This window comes from Aethalodelphis obliquidens, unplaced genomic scaffold, assembly GCF_003676395.1.
Source record: "Aethalodelphis obliquidens isolate GAN/ISIS:26980383/991018 unplaced genomic scaffold, ASM367639v1 scaffold78, whole genome shotgun sequence".
Taxonomy (NCBI): domain Eukaryota; kingdom Metazoa; phylum Chordata; class Mammalia; order Artiodactyla; family Delphinidae; genus Aethalodelphis; species Aethalodelphis obliquidens.
In genome coordinates, this window is record NW_020838022.1 from 5,734,269 (window position 1) to 5,756,475 (window position 22,207).

Here is a 22,207-nt window from a genome sequence, read left to right on the forward strand (position 1 = left end):
GACTTCTACATGTTCTCAGTGGCTTTATTTATAATAGCCAAAAAGTGGAAACAACACAAGTGTCCATCACCAGGAGAATAAATAAACTAGCTGTGACACTTTCATACAATGGAATGTTCGTCAGCCAGAAAAAGGCACAGACTACCAATCCACCCAACAGCATGGATGAATCACTAAAACATTAAGCTGAGTGAAAAAAGCCAGACACAAAAGACCACATATTGTATGATTCCACTTACACGAAACAGGCACAAATAATCTATGGTAATAAAAGAACAACGGTCGCCTGCGGGGTGGGGCTTGGAAAGGGGTGAGAGGGAAGTCGTAGGAGTGTTGGGAATGTCTTACATCCTGAAGAGGGTGAAGGTTACACGTGGTTGTAGACATTTGTCAAAACTCATCAAATTGTGCACTTAAGATCTGTGCATTTCACTGAAGGCAAATTATTCCTCAGTGAAAAAGCACATATTATCGTCAGATACTTGGACTCATAGAAATAAAGCAAAGGTGTAATCCTTGGGCCCGTTACACGGTAAGTCAAAGACAAGTACTGTATGATCTCACTTATATGTGAAATTTTCAAGAGGCAAACTTGTAAAAATAGAGAATAAAATGGTCGTTCCCGGGGATGGGGGGCAGGACCAATGTTGTTTAAGGAAACAAACATGCCACGAGTAGTGAGTAAGTCCTAGAGCTCTACTGCGCAGTGCAGTGAAAGTAGACAACGATATTGTATTATAATCATCAAACTTTCTAAGAGACTGAACTTAATTATTTCAACCACTAACAAGAAAGGATCATTATGCATCATGATAGAGGTGCTAATTAATGGCTCCGACGGCGATCATATGACAACATATAAATTTATCACATTAGCATGTTGTACACCTTAAATCTACAGAAGTTATACGTCAAATATATTTCAAAAAATAGCAAATCAAATAAATAAAGCGACAGTGTTGTGAATGACGAAGTAATGATAAATGTGGACGCAGCCCTTCTTCTAAAGCGGCAGTTTACATTAGACCTACCCTGTGTCGGAAGCTACAGATATACTTTCTCCAATCTTTACAACCTTCAAGGAGGTATTCTTGTCCCCATTTTATAGATGAGCAAATTCAGGCTTCGAGAAGGGAAATCGAGGGCCCAGGCCACGCAGCTCGGTGGTGGCAAAGCTGGGGTTTGAACTCAGGTCTCCCTGACTTCAGTGTCTGGCCTTTTCTCCCCATCCCTTTCTAACTACCTGGTGGGGCTAACCGTCCGTTCCCCTCCACGGGACTCGCACCAGGACCCTAACCCAGCTCTCTGGCTCCCCGTCGGGCGTGCAGGCAGGCGGCCCGTGCGCTCTCGCACACATCTTCTGGAAGCCTGTACCGGCAAGGGTCGCTTGGCGCCTTTGTGGGTTTTGCCCTCTTACCCTCTCGTCAGTGGCCACTTCTCTAGCTCAGGCTTGACCCAGCCTGCCACCTCTCTTTGCTAAGTCTCCCTGAAGCCACGAAAAGAGCCGGCCGGACTCTTGGGACATCAGGGCGGTGAAGCACACTCCCAGCCCCCGTGGTAAGAGACCACAGGCTAGCTCCGTAGCGATAGAGCAGGTCAGAGCACCGTCTCAGCGCCCTCACCCGGGGGGCTCAGACCTTACACAACTCTGATCCTGAATAAACCCCGAGACCTGCCCGTGCCCCTCTCTTTTCCTCACCAAACACATGACACATACTCGAAAGGAAAGCCCTGGGTTACGTCTCTGGACCCAGCTGATAAGCAGTTCTCCGGACTGTACTCAGAGCTCAGGGGCGAGGATCTGTATTTGCGGGCGATTCAGATTCTGAGAACTGTTATCTGATTTAATTCTTTCATCCCCACACGAAGCCTCCTTGAGGGCTCTCGTCTTTATTCGGGAGTGAATTGGTGGGGTGGGTCTGACTTAGAAGGGGGGCCGCAAAGCTGGAACTAATGGGAGGTCAACGAGGCAGAAGAAAGGGTGGGACTTTCCTAGCCAAGATGTTTCTGTATCGACGCCTGGCTTTGTAGCGAAAGTCTCTTGCTGACAAAACCCTCGGCCTTGTCCAAGCTTTGTCAGCTGTGCCGTTCGAACAGCAGAACTACAAAAGCCCACTGTAACTTGCAGTTTCCCCAACGCACAAAATATCAAGACACCAAGCAGGCATTAAAATACTGCCCGGTCTTCTGCACAAATATTTTAACATGGAATCCAAGAGGAACGGTTTGACCTGACTTCTACCAGGCTGCCTACCTTGACGTGCTTACCACCCTTCTGCGAAATGGTACCCAGCACCCCGGCGGTGGGATGGGAAATCAAAGAGGTGATCACCTGGAACAAAAACCCCAAAGGGACCGGACTGTATCTCACTGAACAGAGCATGTGATGCCCTCCACCACCACCCCACCCCCAGCCCCGATTCCTTCCCAGTTGAATTTCCATCCCTCCTGTCTCCCCCAAAGTCCCCACCTCTTACCTTAATTCTCGACCATCGGCGGAGACACAGGAAGATGCTATGGCCGGGCAAACGTACCTTTTTATGGCCGGAGCCGCCTGGCCCGTTTTCGAGCAGCTCAGTGCTGGCCCGAGCAGGGCCTGGCGATCTTGTGCCCTCCCCTTGCTACTTTCTACCCTTCTAGCAGAGCCTAAACGAGGCATTTCCTGCTAGCTATCTATTAAGAATGCAGAAAATGTACTCCAACAAGTCAATCGGGTTGGGCACCTGCAGGAATGAGGAAAATAGGTAGTTCTTTTTTTTTTATTTCTTTCTTTTTGCATTAAAAAAAAAGCACTTAGCGATATTGTCTCTTAAAGTGGGCGGCCAATTGTTTGCCCGGAAACCACACACAGAGTAGTAATGTCTGAAGCCTCAGTGGTGGGGCTGGGATCCAAGTGATGTGACTTTCAGTCTCTGGAACAGACAGGAAGTTTGGCTGGTCTCTAGTTTCTTCCTCTCTCCCCTTGGGAAGAGAAGGGGAGCCCAACCCCCTAGGATTCTGGACTTTCTCAGGCTTCCAGGGGCCCAGAGGGATTGAGGACTTCTCCAAACTGGCAAGAGATGGAGCAGTTCAGGACTCCAGCTGCAGGTTTGGAGCAAAGGAGTCCCAGCCCTCATCCTGAAAAATCTTCAATAGTACCTCAGTAAGTGGCACCATCATTCAGACCCCAAAGTCTGGAGACGTCCTTTGCTTCTCCTATTCTCTGTTTCAATCATATTAATTTAACAGATATTTATTAAACACCTACTCTATACCAGGCATTATTCTGGGAGTTCTGTTCCATAGTGAACAAAACAGACCGAATCCCTGCCTTCCTGGAATAAATATACACACGTTCTATGTTTGTACGTTATGTGGACTTGTCAGATGGCAGTAAGTACAAGGAGAAATTAATCAGGAAAACGAAGCAGAGACAGGGAATAGGAAGTGTCTCATTTATCCAAGGCGGTCAGGAAAGAATTTTCTGATAAGGTGACGTTTGATCAGAACCCCGGGGGGGAAAACCATGTTGTTACCTGCTTTCCTGATATCTGAGGGAACATCTAATACAAAAGGCAGGTTCACACCTGGCTTGTTCACAGAAGAACGAGGTGGCCAGTGCATCTGGAGAGGCGGAGGGAGGAGAGATGGGACCACAGCACAGACAGCCTCTCCCGCCACGCTTAGGCTGTGGGCTTTTCCTCTAAGTGAGAAGGAAACCTGTTGATGGTTTCCATCCTTTCTCGCCACCTCCACCTTGCTCACCCTCGTCCAAACCCCCATCATTTCCCCCCTGGTCCACAGCCTCCTAACTGACTCAGTACTTCCACCCTTCGCCCTTTCTAATCCTTCACCCCAAGACAGCCAGAGTGATCGTTTGAGGACACGCATCAAATCCTGTCACTCCTTGTTGAAAATCTTCCAGTGGTGTTTGTTCCTGGCCCGTGACCCGCCCCCCTCCCCTTTGCTGTCTGTCCTCATCTCTTACCGCCGTCCCCTTCGCTCCACTCCAGCCCCACTCACTCCTGACAGGTCCTTGAACAAGTTAAACACCCTGTCGTCTTCACACTGACTGTTTTCTCTCCCCGGGATGCTCACCCCCCTGACACCCTCCTGACTTGCCCTCCCCTTCATTTAAACCTGGGCTCAGTCACTTCTTCCGAGAAGCCTTCCTTCATCATCCTGTCCAGGTCAGCAGCGTCTCCCACTCTCTGTCCTCTTACCCCACATCCTATTTCTTCACAGCACTTTTCATCTCTGGACGTCATATTGCATATTTATTTATTTACAGTTGGTTGTCCCTTCTAAAATCATGCCTGGTATATGGTAGGGGCTCAGTAAATATTTGTTGAGTGAATGAATGAGTAGTGGAGGGAGAGAAATTATTCACGTATTGACACAAATAGACAACCACAATGGTAATGAATCAATAGCTGGTGCAGGAGAGCCTGTGATAAGGAACCCTGACTACGTCAGCAAAGGTAGGGTTGTCTTCCTTGTGCAAATAAATGCTCCAGCTGAGATCCGAGAGGCTGAGAAGGAGTTAACCACGCAAAGAGGGGAGGGGTGACTGGTCCAAGCGGAGGAAACCGCCTGTGCAGCAGCCCTATGGCGGGAGGGGCCTGGGAAATATGAGTCATAGGGAAAAGGAATGGAGACAGTGGGAGAGAGCGTGGTGCAAGGTGAGCTGGAAAGGTAAGCAGGGGGCCAGAGCAAGAAGGGCTTTGCAGGCCCTACTGAAGCATTTTGTCTCTTTCCTAAGCAGCAGCAGAAGAGGAAGCTATTTAAAGGTTTTTTGGAGATGTGTGTTGAGGAGAGTGGGGAAGGGGAGGGAGTGGGAAGTGATATAATCAGGTATGCATTTGTTTTCTTTTTTATTTGTATTTTATATATCCCACGGCTTGCACAATCTTAGTTCCTCAACCAGGGATCGAACCTGCACCCTCGGCAGTATGAGCGCAGAATCCTAACGACTAGACTGCCAGGGAAATCCCCAGATATGCATTTTGAAAACCTCTGTCTGACCGCAGTATAGAGAAAGGATGAAGGAGCACATGACCGTGAATAGACCAGTTGGAGGGCTGCTCGCGTGGTCTAGGGGAGAGATGATGGTAGCTGCATCTGGGGGTTGAGGTGGAAGCAGAGAGAAGTGGACGGACTCAAGATGTAGTATTTAGAAAATAAACTCGACAGATTTGATACCGAATTGGATATAGGGAATGAGGGGTCTCAAGGATAACTCCTAGGTTTGCGGGTTGCATAACTTAATTGATTAGAGCACTTTTCACTGAGCTATGAAACATCGCAGGTGTGTCTTCTTTACGAGAGGAAATAAAGATTTCTGTCTGAACATGTTGATTTTGAGGAATCTTTGAGCTATCTAAGAAGGGATGATAGTAGTCAGTAGGGAGAGAGGTCTCAGTTGGAGCTATAAACTTGGAAGCCGATGTTATGTAGACGGTCATGTTATGTAGACGGTCTAACTCACCCAGGGGCAGTAGAGAGTGAGACATAAAAAAGAACTGAACCACTCTAAAAATACGGGGGGAAAAAAAGAACAAAGACCTGCTCGTGTAACGGCAACATTTACCGGCCAGGTGGAAGCAATGAGCCAGCAGACATTACTGAGAAAGAATGGCAAAGGAGGGAGGATAAACATTAGGACCCTACAGCCCAAAGGAGAACATGTTTCAAGATGGTGGAACCCATCACCTGGGTCAAATGCTGCTGAGAAGTGGGAGAATCTGATGCCTGAAAAATTTCTGTTGGATTTAGTAGCATGCAAGTCATAATTGACTTTAGTGAGAGATGTTTGCTGGAGTGATGAGGCCAGAGGCAGACTCCAGCGGGATGGGAGAAGAGGAAAGTACGGACAATGTGAGAAGGACTTTGCAAGAGTTTGGAGGTGAAAGAGAGTGGAAAGATTGAGCAGAATCTGGGAGTGAGAGTATGAGTGGTTGACTGACTTCACTGTTCGTTTTTCTTGAAGGGATAGATTTCGACATGATTAAAGGCCAATGGAAAGGATCCAGTTCAGAGCACGAAACTGAATATACTACGAAAAGAAGGTATTAATAATATAAAACATTGGAGAAAGCAAGAGGAGAGGATGGGATCAAAGTCCAGGTAGAAAGATGGGCTTTAAATACAAGGAGAGACTGTTTTGTCGTAAGAGGAGGAAAGGGGCATAGGATGGTCCCAGACAGACAAAGTTTATAACCTTGGTACCTATGGTAGATATTTATCTACTTATTTTCAGTGGGAGGAGAATTGGACTAGGAGGCAAGAGATCCTGACTTTTGTATAGGATCTTCCCCTAAATAGATTCACAGCCTTGGGGAAGTTCTCATTTCTTTGCCCATTTTTAAAGGAAGAGTGCGCTATTAGATGATCTCTAGGATTTTTTTTTTTTTAGGATTTCTTACAGCTGTGCTTATTCTAAGTAAATCAAGAGAATGTGAAATTCAAAATGGTAGAAAATTAACAACCTGAAATGTTTACTTTTTATTGTTTTCAAATGCAGTGCTCACTTCCGGTTCAAGGTGATGGACCTAGGCAATGTATTTAATCTCATCTTCCCTCCCAAATGCCCAAAGAAATAAACAAATAAGAAGAAAACAAATCCAGAGCAGTGCTAGAAAGCCCGAAAAGGTATCACCTTCAGACCAGATAAATATAATGGCTAATAAGTTATTCAGCACTTCCGGTGGGCCAGCTACTGCACTAAACAATTTACATGTATTAAACCACTTAAATAATTCTACAAGGCAGGCGCTATTATTATCCAATTTAAAAAACGAGTAAACAGAGCCACAGAGAGGTTAAGAGCTTGTCCAACCCAGGCAGTCCGACTCTAGAGTCCGTACGCTAAACCACCGTTCTGTGACCTTTCAGAAACAATAGGATATTTCTAGAAATTATACTGTGGAACTCACATCCTGCTAACACAGAAACAGGAGAAGGATATTTGAGAAATAATTATAAATCCTTCAAATAGAGCCCCAGAAAAACTCAGAATTCACAGAGGCTAGGAGCTAGAGTGAGTCATGGAACAGAAAGTAGAGAAGTTAAAGGTCTGCCAAAGCAGCTGGGCCATTCTCCAACTCTGCGCACAGTGTCTTGCTGTAGTGTTCAGCCCTGGCCATAGCCAGTGAGAGCAGCTTTCTAAATAAAGCCCTTCTGTGCGCAGAAAGGGAGCCCAGCATCGACTCTGTGGTTGGAGAGAGAAGTGGGATGTGTCCAGGTAATTTGGGGACCACCATAAGGATATGGAAACAAAGGACATGTTGGCACGGCAGTTAAATCCTTTAAACCACGATACACCCAATAAGACACTTTCCCCACCTCTGACTGCCACCTGTTCCCCATCCATGCTTCATAAATGGGGACCCTCCTGTTGGTACATCCTAACCATTCACCCACACAGCTCTGTCACATTCCGAGAGAAAACCTGTCAGGTGAATAGTGATTCACAACTGCTGAGGACTCCAACCAGGTTACCAAAATGTAGCCAAGTCCTTCATATGAATGGCTTGTCACCAGACATTTCAGGAAAATCAACAGCACAACGGAGAAACACTAGGATGAACAAGAAAACAACTGACTCCTGAGGGAAAAGTTAGTGTGGAAAATGTTTTTAAAATTCTACCTTATATCTTGAGAGATGTCTGAGAGAATATTGCATCCCTAGAACAAAATTAGTCTGCTAAGAAGAAGTGGTCAGAGAATAAGGCAGAGTTACAAATGGGAAACAATTGTTGAAATAAAACAGGTCAATCGCAATGGGCATAACTTGAAAATGGTCTTAGTAGCTTGGAAGCCAAGTCATGGAAGATCAGTAGGACAGACTATGGACAACAAATGAGTATTTCATATTTTTATAGGTTTCAAATCAGTAGGAAACAGGTGGGTGAATCATTTGATGGTATCATGACAATTGGCTATTCATTTGGAAATGAATTAACTTAGAGGCATATCTTAAAGCTCAGTTATCCCCTTTCTCTCCTGCTTCAACTTCTCAATCTCTACTGGATCATTTCCATCATTATCCCAACCACCTCCATTTCCATTCCTTTCTTCCCCTTCGCAGCAACACTTCTTGAACTTGTGGTCCATGGTTGGTCATCATCTCTACATCTTACCTTTCCTTTCCCACCTAAACTCAGTCCAGGAGGGTGTCCATTCTCACCACTCCAACGTATCTGCTCTTGTCAAGGTCACCAATCACCTCAACGTTACTAAATCCAATGACATCTCTCTGTCCTTGTCTTACTCGACCTCTTAGAGGTGCTTAGCAGGGTTGATCACTTTCTTCTGTTCTTCGAACATCCTCCTCTGGGCCTCCGTGGCACCGCTCTCTCCTGTTTTTCTCTGGCTTTGCTGCCTCTTTCTTCCCAATCTCCTTTGCTCAACTTCTCAACCTTGGGTTACCTCAGGGATTGGTTAGTTCTGGCCTCTCTCCTCTGATGCTATAATCTCTCATTTGATGATCCCAGCCTCAGAGTCATAAATATCTTCCATGTAACGATGACTCACAAAGTTACATCTCCAGCCCAGCCCTCTCTCCTAATAGGCACCACAAACATCATATGTTGAAAACTGAGCTCTGAATTCCCCTCACTCCAATTGTTTCTCATGTTTTGTGCAAAAGTAAATACCATAAGAGTTAAAGATAGAAACATAAAAATTAAACTATTAAACTACAAAAAAGAATATATAGAAACATATATATGGGAAATATATTACAATAAGTATCATACTGAGATGGGGAAGGTCTTTCTAAGCATGCCACAAAGCTCAGGAGACATAAAGGGAAAGATTTCCCAATTGACACACAAAAAACTTCTGCATGACTAAAATCAACGTAAAGTTCGAAGACCAAGGGCAGACTGAGATAAACTGCTTGCAGTACTTATCACAAATGACTACTATCAATAATAGAAAAAGAACTTCTACAAATCTTTAAGAAAAGTCAAGCAAGTCAATAGAAAACTTGACAAAGGATATGAAGAAGCAAATCCAAGAGGAAGAACTGTCAAGTGATGAACAGAAGCTTCTCTTCCTTAGTTATTAGGGAAGTACAAATTAAAATGAAGTACCATTTTCAACTATCAGATTGGCAAACACTTTAAAGGTCAATAACACTTAGTATTAACAAAAATATGAGGAAACTGCACAGTTTCACACACCGTTGCAGTGAGTGGTGGTGTGAGTTCAACATTTCTATAGGGCAATTTGGCAGAATCAATCAAAGTTTAAAATATATACATGATTTATAATCCACACCACTACTTTATGGAATCTATTTTAAAGAAATACTAGAAGACATTTAAAAATCAACTTGGAGACTTCCCTGGTGGTCCAGTGGGTAAGACTCCATGCTCCCAATGCAGGGGGGCCCGGGTTTGATCCCTGGTTGGGGAACTAGATCCCGCATGCGTGCCAAAACTAAGAGTCTGCATGTGGCAACTAAAAGATCCCACGTGCCGCAACGAAGATCCTGAGTGCTGCAACTAAGACCTGTCACAGCCTAAATAAATAAATAAATATGTAATAAATAAATTAATTAAAAAATAAAAGGGTGAATTTTATTTTAAAAGATCAACTTGCATTTAACAAAAACAACATTCTGATTTATAATGAGATAACTACAAGTCAACTGTGAAGTTTCAACATGAACACTATTCATCTGTGCAAACCTCCAGAGAGACTGATAACGCTGTTGGCCTTTGCTTAATTTAAAACCAAAACAAAACTAAACCAAACTAAAGAATGTCAATCTACAGAGAGGTACAGTAAAAAATTCTCTTTTTATTGGATGGGTAGAGCCTGCAGCTATTAAATAAGCAAAGGTATTCTCAGGGGGAGGGGGGCCAGGGGATATTTATCTAAAGTATTTATTAAAATTTTATTATAGTTTATGGTAGGAAATGAAACACACTCGTGTCCCTCCTCCTTTGCTCCTTTATTAACGAATTAGGATTCCGGTAATCTAAATTCACAGTCCAATAATAGCCAAGTATTATCCAAATCTTTTCCTATCATATTTATTTAGTAAAACTAACCCATCCATTAAGACTGCATTATCTAAAATCAGTGTTTCCTTTGCAATGCCCCACAGCAAAGCGGATGTGTTCATTACAGTTAACAATCATCGTCAATCACCACGTGATCAATTTAGTTTCAGCTGATACCACCATGAGAAGCGCCCTCCCTCTCCTGTTATTGGCATGCCCGACACTTACGCATCTTTGCAGCTCACATACTCTTCCTATGAAGATTTTCCTGACTACCCCCTGCCATATGGAGACAGGATCAGTGCTTCTTTATGGCCCCACTGCTTCCAGGCCAGCCTTCTGTCAAGACCGGCAGCACCAGCAGAACCTGGGAAGCCTGTTAGAAATGCAGAATCTCAGGCTCTACCCCAGACCTACTGAATCACAATCTCTGGGGATGAGGCCCAGCGTTTTAACTAGTTTTTCAGGTTTCTCATGCTAAAGTTTAAGAAGCACTAAGCTAAGTGTACTTGACCAGAGCCTCATCAGTCTCTGGGTACAAATGAAGTCACATTTACATCACTGCCCAAATGACACTAGCTCCCTCGATCACCCACATTTGCAGGACTCCCCAATCCTTTCCAGGTCTGCTCCCTTCTCCCCATAGTATTTCTGGGAGTGTGTCCACACATGCTCCAGAGTTGATCAGGGCAGCTGCTCACCTCTGGTATGCCTGGTCTCCATTGCTGTTCAGTAGGCAACTTTTAAGCTGACAGTTCTGCATAAGCCACTTAAAAGCTAGTCCAGTCCCTCAATTGAGCAAACTGTGTTTTGGCCTCGAGGAGTGAGGTGTGGGTAACTGCTGGTCACAATGGAAGGCTAAACATGTTATTATCTGCCCTACAATTTGCATTGATCAATTGAATTGCCCAGCCAAAGGCAACTTGTTTGCATCTCTCCAATTGAAATAGCTTACTCAAGGGTTTGGACCTGTAAGTATCCTCTCCTCTCTTGTACATCCATTTCTCTGCAGCATCCCATCAGCATACAAGTGATATGTGTGTGTGCGTGTGTGTGTGTGTGTGTATACACCCACTTTAAAAAAATACTTCTAGTTCTGGTCTGGCATGTAAGAAGCGTGGAAGTCACCACTGCATCCTAACAATAAGTAAAAAGCTAAACAAACTAAAAAATCAACAACTCTTCTTAGATTCATAAGAAAAGTGAGGTCACAGGGCAAACCGCTGCTCCCAAATTGAAGAGACTGACTGAATTACAATTTACTAGAGCAGAAACCCCTGAGTGAAGTGGTGCTGAGGCAGGAAAACCTGAACTGTAATCGACAAATTGCTGGAGGCTCAGTATAGACAAGTCTGAGAAATAAAATACTCCAGGGGGACCTAGTCATCAATGAGTGTCCACATTTTATGAGCTTTACCTCCAGGAGCTCGACCAGGTTCTCACAATAAATATCTGAGAAAAATCCCCTCGTGCTTCCAACAGGCGGAGGGGAAAAGGAACCATTTTGAAATACACCGGAGCACCCTGTTTTTCTTAAGGTCTACCCCCAAGAGAGACTAGTTAACCAGAGCCTAACCTACTGGGGTTTTTAGCGGAGCCTAACTGACCTGAGGGAAGGGAAATACTCAACTCCAGCCCCCTCTAGCCATCCTGTCCCACCTAAGGGGGAAGAAAGAGCTGAGAAACACTTGTGAGGTTCACAGTCCAGAGGCATAGGCTCACTAAAAGACTGAGACCTAATCATAGGACTGTAGAATGCCTCCCCTCCCCCAACACCTTACCAGCATACCACTAAAGTCCTATTTATCAGAGTTCCTTTCACCTCATACATCATGTCCAGATTTCAAGGAAAAATTTCAGGGCATACTAAAAGACAAAACACACAATTTCTGTTTTTTTTTTTTAAATGAGCCTCTCAATAGAGAAAAAAAATTTAATAAATTTCAACACACATTCATAATAAAAACTTCAGAAAACTCAGAATGGAAAAGAACTACCTTAATTTGATAAAGGACATCTGTAAAACACTGACATAATAATTAATAATACATCAAAACTCACAATTTGAAGAAACAGAGCAACCATTGGAACCAGATACAGCAGGGATGTTGGAATTATCAGACCAGGAATTTAAAACAGCTATGACTAAGTTGCTAAGGGCTCTAAATGGGTAAAGTAGACAGTGTGCGGATAGATGGAAATTCTAAGAAAGAACCACAAAGAAATGCTAGAAAAAAAAAAAAGAAATGCTAGAGATCGAAAGCACTGTAACAGAAATGAAGAATGCCTTTAGTGGGCTTATTAATAGACTGAACACAGCTGAGGAAAGAACCTCTGAGCTTGAGGACATCTCAGTAGAAACCTCTAAAGCTGAAAAGCAAACAGAAGAAAAAGACAGGGGAAAAACCCAACTATATCCAAGGACTGTGGGACAACTACAAAAGGTGTAATACACACGTAATGGGACTATCAGAAGAAGAAAGGAATTATTTGAAGCAATGATGACTGAGAATGTCCCCAAATTAATGTCAGACACCAACCCACAGATCCAGAAAGCTCAGACAACACCAAGCAGAAAAAATGCTAACAAAACTACACCTAGGTATATCAGTTGCACACGACAAAAAATCTAAGATAAAGAAAAAATTCTGAGAGAAGCCGGAGGGAAAAAACACCTTACCTACGAGTAGGAGCAAAGATAAGAATGATATCTGATTTCTCAGAAACCATGCAAACAAGAAGAGAGTGGAGTGAAATATTTCGTGCTGAGAATAAAAGTCTACCAATCTACAATTCTGTAGCCTGTGAAATTATCCTTCAAAAGTGAAAGACAAATAAAGACCTTCTTAGACAAACAAAAATATGAAGGAATTGCTGCCAGTAGACCTGCCTTATAAGAAATGTTAAAAGAAGTTCTTTATTTTATTTTTTGTAAACTATTAAACTATTTATTTATTTATTTATTTATTTTTGGCTGCATTGGGTCTTCGTTACTGTGTGCAGGCTTTCTCTACTTGCGGCGAGCAGGGGCTACTCTTCCTTGCAGTGCAAGGGCTTCTCATTGCAGTGGCTTCTCTTGTTGTGGAGCACGGGCTCTAGGCGTGCAGGCTTCAGTAGTTGTGGCTCATGGGCTTATTTGCTCCGCGGGATGTGGGATCTTCCCAGACCAGGGCTTGAACCTGTGTCCCCTGCATTGGCAGGCAGATTCTTAACCACTGTGCCACCAGGGAAGCCCTTAAAAGTTCTTTAGAGAAAAGGAAGATGGTATAGGTCAGAAACTCAGATGTTGAGACTTCCCTGGTGGTCCAGTGGTTAAGAATCCCTGCTTCCACTGCAGGAGGCACAGGTTCGATCCCTGGTCGGGGAACTAAGATTCCCACGTGCCGCATGATGAAGCTAAAAAAGAAAAATAAAAAAGGAAACTCGGATGTACATAAAGAAAAGAAGAGAGGGAATAAGTGAAGGTTAAAACACAATGAAACAAAACAGAAAACCCTTCCTTTAACCTCACATTCTCCTCCAGAATCTGCCCCATTCTCTGCTCTCCTTCACAGCAAAAGTCTTCAAAATAGTTGCCTGTGGTTGCTGTCTCCACATTCTCGCTTCCCATTCTCTTCTTAAGCCCCTCCACTTAAATTTACTCTCCAGCACTCTGCTGAAATGGCTCTACACAAAGATCACCGGCCACCTCCAACGTGCCAAATGCAATGATCAATTCTCTGCCCTGCTTTTCACCTCATCACAGCTGATCACTCGTTCCTTCCTGAAATACCTTCTTCTCCTGGCATCCAGAAACCCACACCCTCCCCCTTTTTCCTCCTGTATCACTGAGCACTCATTCTCAGTCTCTTTTTCTGATCCCTCCTCCCCTGTCTCAGCTGCAAATGCTCACGTGTCTCAGGGCTGGGTCTGGTCCTCTCCTTTCACCTCTTCACTGTCTCTCCTGAAGGCTCCTCATCCAGTCCCCTAGCTTGAAATATTATCCCTATGCTGATGTCACTAAGTTGAAATCTCCAGCTCCTGTGTCATCCCTCAGGTTTAGAATCATACATCAAGTGGCCTATTTGCCCTCTCTCCACGGATGTCATACGAACATCTCCAACTTAACATGGCCTCCTCCCCTCCTCAAACCTGTTCCTTCTCCCATCTTTCTTTCTACAGTTAATAGCACTACCAATCACTCAGTTGCTCGGGACAAAATTCTAGAAAGTCATTCTTTTTTTTTTTTTTTTTAACAGTCATAATCATTTATTTACAAAGACATGAAGTCGTTTCTATTTGGAAAAATAGACTAAGTGACACAACTGGAGAAAAAATAGACTAAGTGACACAACTGGAGAATACACTTATTAATAACAAAGCAGATTAAGAAGGAATAGGCACATAGTAAAATAACTTCAATATAGTTAATGTGAACTAGAGAAATTTCCCATTGTAAGTAGCATTGAATCTACCAGCCTCACCACCACTATCATTACTACTAAAAAACAAAAACGCATTTGACTAGAAGGAGAATTGGTTTTTAAATAAGCTTACAGAAAAAAGAAATACGCTTACAGAATAAATTTTGTCAGTATTCTGCCGGGTATTCAGAATCTAAATCATTCGCCAAAGAAGCTATTCTAAAATCTTAAACTTTCTAGTCAAATGAGAAAAGAAAAGTAAAAACAGGAGCAAACCTCACTTTTTTGTTGTTCATGCCTTGAACTATTAATAATTGCATGAAAAGTTATTGCAAATTATTAGGCATATAAGTCCATAATATTTCCCACTCTGTTAGTTTATTTGAAGCCCGTTACAAGACATGTAGATTCTCAGAGGAAACTTTGTTTACTTACCATGATTATCAGTCTTCAGGTGAATCACCTAAAATCAGAATGTTTTGCCGTGCCCCTTCCGAATCACTTAATCCCTACCAAATTCCAATTAAAGAAAATGATGGCTCTTGGAGACCATTAGGAATAATTATCCCTTCTACAATCTATAATTTGATCATGGATAATTATGTGATGTAACAATAGAATAATTAGACTTCTTTCTCTCTCTGCATTTGTGTGTGGCATAGTCATGCCACATTTGCTAAATATATTTTTAAATGACCTATTAAAATTAGCTCTATAAATGTCATGGCTAGGAAAGATTTAGATAATTGCGATGCTTGTGGTGCTGAAGGTTGTATTTTAGTTTCCTTCCTTAATACTGGAAAAAATTAATTCAATAAAAACTTTCATACCAAATTAGTTCAATGGGCTAGACACTGCTGGGAGATAAGTTAGCAAACCTGACATGGAAATCATTATGGATCACACAGTCCTGGAGAAGAGAAAGACATTCCTCAAAAACCACACAAATAAATACATATTTACAAACTAGGATAAAAATGATGAAAGAAAAAGCATAGTCTTCTGTGAGTGAGCATAATAGGATTTCAGAAGTTTTCCCTGAAACCGCCATCTGTGAGCTGAGATTCTTTTATTGTTATAAAATATACGTAACTTCACATTTATCATTTTAACCACAATTCAGTGGCATTAAATACATTCACCATGCTGTGTAACCATGGGCACTATCTATATCCAAAAGTTTTCATCTTCTCCAACAAAACTCTGTACCTATTAAGCAATCATTCTTCCTCCCTCCCTCCCAGCCCCTGGCAGCCTCTATTCTATTTTCTGTCTCTATGGATTTGCGCCCTCCAGATACTGCATGAAACTGGAATTGTACAATATTTGTCCTTCTGTATCTGGCTTATTTCACTAGAAAGTCATTCTTGATTCTTCTCTTGCCCTCAATCCCCACATCCACTCAATCAGCAAATGCTATCACCTCTCCCAGCAAATTATATCCAGAATGAATGCAGACGTTTCTCACCATCTCTACTGCTATTCGCCTAATCGGAACCACCATTACCTCTCACCTGGCCCAGTGCAACAGTCTCTCAGGGCTGCCCTTTTCCTCCATTGTTTGTCCTCCTGTCAGCAGTCAGTGTGATCTTTCTGAAGCAGAAATCACATCACATCACTCCTTTGCTTAACAGCTCCAAAGGCTTTCTTTTGTATAGCCTGTTTCCGACAGTGTGTTTTTCTGTGTTGGAAATTACTTAATAAGTAATAGGGGACTGATGTTGGGATAACACAGAAGTTGTGCCGGTTAACATGCCATTTTTCTAGCATGCTAACATTTTGAAGCGACCTGTGGCCAACTTCCTCACCATTAAAAAGGCCTGGGGCTTCCCTGGTGGCGCAGTGGTTGAGAGTCCGCCTGCCGATGCAGGGGACACGGGTTCGTGCCCTGGTCTGGGAAGATCCCACATCCCGCGGAGCGGCTGGGCCCGTGAGCCATGGCCGCTGAGCCTGCGCGTCTGGAGCCTGTGCTCCGCAACGGGAGAGGCCGCAACAGTGAGAGGCCCGCGTACCGCACACACACACAAAAAGGCCTGAGCAATATACGAAGACCCTAAGCAAAAAGCAGGAAATCTGCAGAGACTTTCCTTTAGTACTAGTGTGCTTTCAGTGCTTTCAATAGTGGCTGTGGTCTTTTCTGTGGTAAGCTGTCTGTCCAAGCTGTGAGCACAGATGAAGAGGAAGATACTGCAGAGGCATTTCTCCCATGGTAAAATGATGAAAAATAAAAAGGCTTATGTCCTGAACCATTTATTTAATTTCACTGAGGATGGTCTTTATTAGAAGTGAATGCCCTCAAGGACTCACATCTTGGAGGAGGAAGCTGACCCAGGGTTTAATACTGTGAAGGATTAACTGGTGGGGATACAGGACACAAATGCCATAGAGACATAACTCCACTATTACTACCATTGGAATTGCTGTTGCTTTCTTAATGCTCCGGTTACCATGTTCCTTGGGTTTTGAGTGGTTTTCCCTAACCCTACATTTTCCCATAAGCCCTATTATTTTTAGCACACATTTTTGCAGAATGTGAAGTTTTTCAGAGGCATCGTTATAATAGAAACATCTGTACTTATAAAATCCAAACTTCTTACCACCCTCAGTCTCCATGTTATATCTACCTGCAAAATGTCCTGAATCCAATCACTTCTCACCTCTTCCACAGCTACCACCCTAGTCCAAACCACCATCTTTGCTTGCCCAGACTACTGAAATAGGCTCCTTTCTTCTCTCTTCCTTCTAGTTCGTTCTCTACACAGCAGTAGAGATCTCTAAAAAGATCCCTTTAAAATATAAATCAGATTGCACCAACACTCTGTTTAAAAATCAACTCTCTTGGGGGGGGAGGGATAAATTGGGAGTATGGGATAAACAGGTTCACACCACCGTATAGAAAAATAGATAAACAACAAGGATTTACTGTATAGCACAGGGAACTATACTCAATATCTTGTAATAAACTATAATGGAAAAGAACCAAAAAATGAATATATATATATACATACATATGTATAACAGAATCACTTTGTTCTATACCTGAAACTAATACAATATTGTAAATCAACTATACCTCAATTAAAACCAAGTCCAAAAACAGTTTAAAAAAAAATCAACTCTCTAACTGCTTCCTATTATATTCCAAATAAAACCCATTCCCTTTCCATGGCTCTCAAACCATGCCTCAGAGTCTTTTTGTTTGCTGCTCCCTCTTTCTGGAGCTATCTTTCCCCAGTTCTTCACTTGGCAGGCTCTTTCTCATCACTCAGGTACTGGCTTCAATGTTATCTCCTCAGTGATCTTCCCTCCTTACCACCCTAAAGAATTTTCTCCCCCAACTAAATCGGCTCTAGCACATCATCTTGATTTGATATGTTCCCAGCATCTACCATCTGAATTTATCTTTCAAAAATATATGCATTGTCGGGGCTTCCCTGGTGGCGCAGTGGTTGAGAGTCCGCCTGCCGATGCAGGGGACACGGGTTCGTGCCCTGGTCCGGGAGGATCCCACATGCCGCGGAGCGGCTGGGCCCGTGAGCCATGGCCGCTGAGCCTGCGCGTCCAGAGCCTGTGCTCCGCAACGGGAGAGGCCACAACAGTGAGAGGCCCACGTACAGCAAAAAAAAAAAAAAAAATATATATATATATGCATTGTCTATCTCCCCTCCAATTTCCCCATGTTCATTCCTGTATTCCCAGAGCTAAAACAATGTTTGGGTCATAGTTTGTATTCACTGAATGAACAGATTAACTAGTACTTCTGAAAGTTTTATAAGCGAATTCCTGATTGTGTGGGACTCGGACATAAAAAGTTCTAAGATTTGCAGGCCTGTTCTTGTATTCCATGGATATCCTTGAACTCTCCCATTCATTCATTTGAAGAGGTTCATTTACTTCACCATTGTCCCTGTCATCATTCTGGGAGATTTCAATATCTAAGTGGAACTGGAAATGAAGCTCAGTATCTTGGTATTAATAGACAGTGAGTTTGTAACAGAGATATTGGTATATACTGATATGAAATAGAGAGTCTTCTCACCAACTGGCCCAAATCCCTACTCTCTTGCGGTGATACTGGCCTTTGCATTTGAATCTGGCTCTTGTTTTTTCATTTTCATCAAAGATGGAGCTACTTCTACTGGTTAGTGATGATGTGTGTAGTCAGATTGGAAGAGACCTAAACTAGTTTGTAAAGACACAACATTTTGGTAACGTTTCCGGTTGTCTGCAGAGCAGGTAGAGAGAATAAAATGACAGGAAAGAAGAGATCAGGAGGTCAGAGAATGAAATCGTTGCAGGAATCAAATAAATGGATTTTCCAACGCAAATATTCCACTATTCATTCAGGAAAGACATTTTCTATCCAGGAAGATTTCCAGAAATGAGGATTCCATAAGCTTCCCACTGAGAGGTCCTGTCAGAAAGCTTAACCTATCTTTTGCCTTTTGCTATGGCCTTTTGCTTTTGCCTTTGGCCTTTTGCTATGATTCAAATCCAGTTCTGCATGAAGATGAAGAAAAAGAATGTAATAAACTGTAAAATGAAATTTTTTATGTTCCCCAATAGAGATTAACTCTATCTGTGAGCCTTGTGTTTTCAAACTCTTATCTCATTGGTTTTATATTACAGATAAGTGTTGCTACTCCCCTTCTCTTGCCCTACTTGTTCTTCACATTTTTCTAAAAATGTGGAGATTCTCACAGAATACAACATTCATGATGATGATTCCCACCCACCCCTGAAAAAATATCTGATTGTCTACTTTGTGCCAGTCATTGTTCTAGGCACTGGAGAGACAGCAGAGCCCAGGAGAAAGCCACGGCTATTACAGAGCTTGCAAGGCAGCTGTGGGGAGAAGGGAAGGTGGGGAAGGCAAGTAAATAAATAAGATAATCTGTTGCTGAGAAAAGGATTCAACAGTAATAGTATCAAGGGGGAGAAGAGGGTGGTTTACTGACGGTCAGGATTTCTAAGCAGGTGATACTTAAGCAGTCTAAAGGATGAGAGAGATCCAGATTGGCCGGGGAGAGAGCATCCCAGGCTGAGGCATGTGCAAAGGTCCTGGGATAGGAATGAGAACCCAAGGCGATGGTAGTGTGATTGTGATGAGTCTGGAGAGGCAGCAGGGCAAGATCACTCAGAGCTTTGTGCTCAGGCCGCAGTAAGGAGTCTGAACTTTATTCTAAGTGTGACTGAAGCATTTAAATAGAGAGCCATCAGGGCACTGTGGGCAGTAAATGTGGTAGAAGTGGACATGGGGAGAAGCGTTCAAATGCTGGGTGTATTTGGAGTTAGAGCCAACATGGCTTGGATGTGGGAGGTGGAGAGAGAAACCAAAGACGATTCCTAGATGTGGGGTTTGGACAGTTGGGTTGCTGAGGTGGGAGGACTGGGGGAAGAACAGGGTCTTTCATTCTAATATTGAAATCAACAAGAATGATGACAAGGTGGTGGTAAAGCCCATGAACCTCTTCAAATGAATGAATGGGAGTGTGCAAGTGTATCCATAGACTACATTCATTCATCCAACAAATATTTATTTGAGCCCCTATTAAGTGCCAGGCACGGTGCTAGGCTCTAGAAACGGTATTGCCGGATCACTGCCACATTTGTTTTCTTTTGGCTGTCTTATCTCAACATAGATGACAGCTGCCATTTGAGGAGGGTTCATGCCTAATGCTGTCTTTATTCTCACTGCCCCTTCTGCCCCACTTCATCTAGTATATTAATAGATACACACTGGCCGAATCTATACTTGCTAATGGACTGAATCAAATTAAATAAATGCTATAGTGAATGTAAATACACCAAACCAATAGTCTAACACTACTTGTATCTTAATATGGTAAGCAATATATTCGTAGTAAAAAGCATTGAAATGATACACAAAATTTTATTACCCTAATCTATAATTTCCTAAGAATTGCCTGAAAACCAAAGCTTATCTTGTTCATTTAAAAGATAGTTTCAGGAATTCCCTGGTGGTCCAGAGGTTGGGACTCCATGCTTTCACTGCCAAGGGCCTGGGTTCAATCCCTGGTCGGGGAGCTAAGATCCCACATGCCGTGGGGCGCGCCACGGCCAAAAAAAAAAAAAAATTTTTTTTTAAAGTAAAAGATAGTTTTAAAATAAAGAAAAACAAGAGCACAAGATATCACATTTTCAAACTTTAGACATAGTTGAGTCTAGACATTTTTACATTAAGATGTTGCAGGTTTATCATTATTATTATCAAAGTCCCAGTTTCTATGAAAAAGCTGGAAATGGCAAATCAAAAAACGCTTTATTCTTAAGAGCTTTGCTCTTCTAACATTATCATTGCTATTTCAGCAGAAACATTACAAAGGGGTGCAAAAAGTAGAATGCTGGCAGCAGAAAAGCCACCTTTGTGCTGCTGCTGTCTGAGCTTTTAAATTTTTAAAAATTTTATTATTTATTTTTCATTTTTTAAATTTTTAAAAAAAAATTATAAAAGATTTTATTGTCTGAGCTTTCTTTATCTAGCCTGGGACCACTGGTGCATCTTCATCACACAGCCCAGAAAGGCTAGATAACTAAACTATAAACACAAGCCAATCTAAAGATGCTATTTGAGCGTACTGTACCTAACAACAGTATCCTCTTGGTTCCAAATGAAAATTGAAACAAGTCTGTAGGACAGATCTGAACACCTAAAAATGAACTTTAAACTGTTAAGTATTTTTCTCAAGCAATCGATCCCTGCAATAATGGGTGTCCAAGAATTTAGGCTATTTGCAATAGCAATTAGTGATTTTAGAAAGGGATAATTTTAACATTTTTTCTCACATCAGGTTGTATTTCACTTAGAGAGATATGAACAAAGCCAGTCAGGTAAATGGAGTGTGGTAAGAAGCAAAAATAATTTGAGCAAACAGATTTTTTTACACTAATTTTATTTATTAGGATGTATCACAAGATTATTTATGGTGCTTCATAACTTGTGCTTTTAAAAAACAGAGGGATTTGAAATTAATCTCTGGATTACTGCGTAAGTGGTTTTAAGAAAGAACAACTTGAAGAGCAGCTTCTTGTTTTTGTAAGTTGCTCATTTTTCTGAAGCATTTATGAATAGACTTTAAATGAATAGAAGTGACTGTCTAAAAAAAAGGCATGCAGTTTGTAAATCTGAGACTCAATAAGGAAAAAATAATGCGTAAGAATATTGACAAATATTCACAAAGGGCACATTTATAAGCCTTCCGCTGTTGCCCAAGCCATGGCATTGTTCAAACTAATTAAGAGCACTTTTTTTTTTTGGGCCTCACCTTTCGGCTTGCAGGATCTCAATTCCTGGACCAGGGATTGAACCTGGGCCTCAGCAGTGAAAGCACCAAATACTAACCACTAGACCACCAGGGAACTCCCAAGAGCACTTCTTGGCATTATTTGAGAAAAGTATATTCAGAAAACTAGCTAACTCCCACCTTTTCTCCAAGCCTCAGAATCACCAAATAATTTACATCAGAAGATTCCACTCTAAAAAGGAAGAGGTAGTGGCTTCCAGATTGGCCAGATTTGACAACGCAGGGCTCGAGAAAGAGCCCAGAGTTACCTGAGAAGGAAGAGATCCTTGGAACAAATTACTCCAATTTTGCTGTCGGGTTTCTTTTGTAGAAACTAGTAATGATTTCAAAGATTTCATTAATATTGTCTAGACCAGTAATATTCTTACCTGCTAACATGAAGTTTCAGGTATGTTCCTATACAAGGTACTTGTAGACTCAGAGGGCAGAGCGTTCAAGCCTTTGAAAGGCATCTCTGAAGCAACTTCTGGTTCATACACTCAGG

General features: G+C 42.3%; 1 long non-coding RNA gene across 1 annotated transcript; it reads left to right on the forward strand.

Moving 5' to 3' along the window:
* The first annotated feature begins 498 nt into the window (after window positions 1–498).
* Window positions 499–12,750, forward strand: LOC113612479 (uncharacterized). The gene is made up of 3 exons (XR_003429864.1): window positions 499–509; window positions 7,591–7,596; window positions 12,636–12,750. It is a non-coding gene; the product is annotated as an uncharacterized LOC113612479 (long non-coding RNA).
* The last annotated feature ends 9,457 nt before the right edge of the window (window positions 12,751–22,207 follow it).